This window comes from Schistocerca serialis, unplaced genomic scaffold (assembly GCF_023864345.2).
Source record: "Schistocerca serialis cubense isolate TAMUIC-IGC-003099 unplaced genomic scaffold, iqSchSeri2.2 HiC_scaffold_176, whole genome shotgun sequence".
NCBI lineage: Eukaryota > Metazoa > Arthropoda > Insecta > Orthoptera > Acrididae > Schistocerca > Schistocerca serialis.
The window spans coordinates 37,501-40,998 of record NW_026047736.1 but is presented as its reverse complement, the minus strand read 5'-3'; the positions used below and the strand labels follow the sequence as shown (position 1 = coordinate 40,998).

Below are 3,498 nucleotides of genomic sequence, written 5' to 3'. Positions count from 1 at the left end.
TGCCTTAACGTAACCTAATTTGTGCCTTAACGTAACCTAATTTGTGCCTTAACGTAACCTAATTTGTGCCTTAACGTAACCTAATTTGTGCCTTAACGTAACCTAATTTGTGCCTTAACGTAACCTAATTTGTGCCTTAACGTAACCTAATTTGTGCCTTAACGTAACCTAATTTGTGCCTTAACGTAACCTAATTTGTGCCTTAACGTAACCTAATTTGTGCCTTAACGTAACCTAATTTGTGCCTTAACGTAACCCATGTTGTGCCTTAACGTAACCCATGTTGTGCCTTAACGTAACCCAATTTGTGCCTTAACGTAACCCATGTTGTGCCTTAACCTAACCTATATTGTGCCTCAACCTAACCTATATTGCGCCTTAACCTGACGCACGTTGTCGCTGAACCTGCTCTGTAATTGTTATGCAACTCGTTAAATTAGTGTAGTGTTGCCTAACCGCAACCCTCGCAATATAGTTCGCTATTCGCACTGCCCGGTCCCCTGTGTATCGCGTCATGTTAAACACCTTGCAGGTGTTGCTGACTTTCCACATGCTCCTGCTATACACTGTAATGTGGATAGCAGCAGGACGTACATGCCCCCCCCCCTTCCCCCCTGCCTTCGCAAGCTGGTCGTTGAGAAGTTTGCATGTTCAATGCCCTTCGCATGCCGACGTACTCAGCCTACGTTGTGGTACGGCCTGTCACCTGTCCGCCGATGTACGCAAAACCCACAAACTGTACTGCACATTGGTCCGTATGTACTGAATGATACATCGTGGCACATGTGTGACCGTACGACGACTGCGCCTAGCAACGGCAGACCATACAGTCCAAATATTGTGCACGCAGCTACGTGTCGTCTCCCTATAAGAGCTGGATTGCAGTGTGGTACGCCATTCAGACGTGTGGGAGGAACGGACGCCCTGGATGGCGATCAGCATGAGCAGTCTGTTGATGTAGTGGAGCGTGTATTCGGACGTAGTCGTCTCTTCTCACACACCGTGATAGCATGTTGCACCGCGTTCCACATCTGCGACATCCTGCAGAGGCCGGCTGACAGTCGTTCGCGCAATGGACACCGCATACGTACGGGGGCTACCTTCCACGTGTTCTCGAGGCGTGCACATGTTGTTGCGTCTATGTGGGCAGACGTAGTGTGTTGTGACACCTGACACAGGCATGCAATACTCGTTGCAAATGGCGATGGACGTCTACGTTTGCTGGTGACGTTACGCAAATGAACAACAGGTAACCCGTTGTGGTGCGGTTGTTCTCGCTAGAGGTGAATCAGTGTTGGCGACGATCGGTCGAGCTATTAACCGGTTGTTTCAGGGATACCCACCATGCCCACGAACGTGAAAGGGGACCCACCATGCCCACGAACGCGAAAGGGGATCTGGGTGTGAGGCGATACGCGGCGGTGGCTGGGTGGGACCGTCCCCGGCCGGTGAGGGGGGGCCGCCCGGCGTGCTGGCAGCGCGGTGCGTGGGCGCACGCGCTACAGCCGGCTGGTGGGGGCGGCCAGTGGCAGGCGCGCCGGCCGACGGACGCGGCAGGCGGCGCAGCTGCGCGCCGGCGCCCCCTGCTCGCGGCGCCTTGCGGCCAAAGTAGGTCCTCGCGGGCCCGGTGCGAAGCGCGGTGGCCATCTGCAGTGTGCTGGTCCGATTGAGGACTGTGTGCGCTGAGGATGCGCCGCCGCCCGGCGCTCGGCGCCGCGACGCCGTCTGCTGCTCGGTCGCCCCAGCGGTTCTCGCAGGTGGTTTGTATCGCAGCTGTGCGGACGTGTTGGCGCGTGCGCTGTGCTGGGAGAGTTCGCTTCGGCACCCAAGTGGGGCTTTTGTCCTTCTGTGGCGCTGGCGTTGGAGCTGCCGGTCACCGTAGGTGGCGCGTGTTGTCTCCCGCCGGCAATGCCACGACAGCACGCTCCCGGGCCTCTGTCGGCAGCGGCAAGCTCAGTTGGGAGCACGGGTGGTCGCACCTAAAGCGTCTACTCGCCTAACTCCGGGCGATTGCGCCTCTCTCGAACCCGACCAAGTACTTAGGACGGCGCTGCGCGCCGCCGGGACCTGAGAGGGTTTCGAGGTGTGTTGTGCAGGGGAGCTCAGCCTCCTCCTGTTTGCAGAATAATTGAGCGGACGCTTGCGTGTTCGCGCGGGCCCCCGGGACACACTCCCGGGCGGCCGGCTGCTCAGCTCTAGTTGACGCAGCTCCCTGGTTGATCCTGCCAGTAGTCATATGCTTGTCTCAAAGATTAAGCCATGCATGTCTCAGTACAAGCCGCATTAAGGTGAAACCGCGAATGGCTCATTAAATCAGTTATGGTTCCTTAGATCGTACCCACGTTACTTGGATAACTGTGGTAATTCTAGAGCTAATACATGCAAACAGAGTCCCGACCAGAGATGGAAGGGACGCTTTTATTAGATCAAAACCAATCGGTCGGCTCGTCCGGTCCGTTTGCCTTGGTGACTCTGAATAACTTTGGGCTGATCGCACGGTCCTCGTACCGGCGACGCATCTTTCAAATGTCTGCCTTATCAACTGTCGATGGTAGGTTCTGCGCCTACCATGGTTGTAACGGGTAACGGGGAATCAGGGTTCGATTCCGGAGAGGGAGCCTGAGAAACGGCTACCACATCCAAGGAAGGCAGCAGGCGCGCAAATTACCCACTCCCGGCACGGGGAGGTAGTGACGAAAAATAACGATACGGGACTCATCCGAGGCCCCGTAATCGGAATGAGTACACTTTAAATCCTTTAACGAGTATCTATTGGAGGGCAAGTCTGGTGCCAGCAGCCGCGGTAATTCCAGCTCCAATAGCGTATATTAAAGTTGTTGCGGTTAAAAAGCTCGTAGTTGGATTTGTGTCCCACGCTGTTGGTTCACCGCCCGTCGGTGTTTAACTGGCATGTATCGTGGGACGTCCTGCCGGTGGGGCGAGCCGAAGGCGTGCGACCGCCTCGTGCGTGCTCGTGCGTCCCGAGGCGGACCCCGTTGAAATCCTACCAGGGTGCTCTTTATTGAGTGTCTCGGTGGGCCGGCACGTTTACTTTGAACAAATTAGAGTGCTTAAAGCAGGCAAGCCCGCCTGAATACTGTGTGCATGGAATAATGGAATAGGACCTCGGTTCTATTTTGTTGGTTTTCGGAACCCGAGGTAATGATTAATAGGGACAGGCGGGGGCATTCGTATTGCGACGTTAGAGGTGAAATTCTTGGATCGTCGCAAGACGAACAGAAGCGAAAGCATTTGCCAAGTATGTTTTCATTAATCAAGAACGAAAGTTAGAGGTTCGAAGGCGATCAGATACCGCCCTAGTTCTAACCATAAACGATGCCAGCCAGCGATCCGCCGCAGTTCCTCCGATGACTCGGCGGGCAGCCTCCGGGAAACCAAAGCTTTTGGGTTCCGGGGGAAGTATGGTTGCAAAGCTGAAACTTAAAGGAATTGACGGAAGGGCACCACCAGGAGTGGAGCCTGCGGCTTAATTTGACT

General features: G+C 55.1%; 1 non-coding gene across 1 annotated transcript in view; it reads left to right on the top strand.

Annotated features, from left to right (window-relative positions):
• The first annotated feature begins 2,209 nt into the window (after window positions 1–2,209).
• Window positions 2,210–3,498, top strand: part of LOC126443685 (small subunit ribosomal RNA) — a 1,909-nt gene continuing 620 nt past the window's right edge. The window contains exon 1 of the ribosomal RNA XR_007582100.1: window positions 2,210–3,498. This exon is cut by the window's right edge and continues 620 nt beyond it. This is a non-coding gene — a ribosomal RNA (small subunit ribosomal RNA).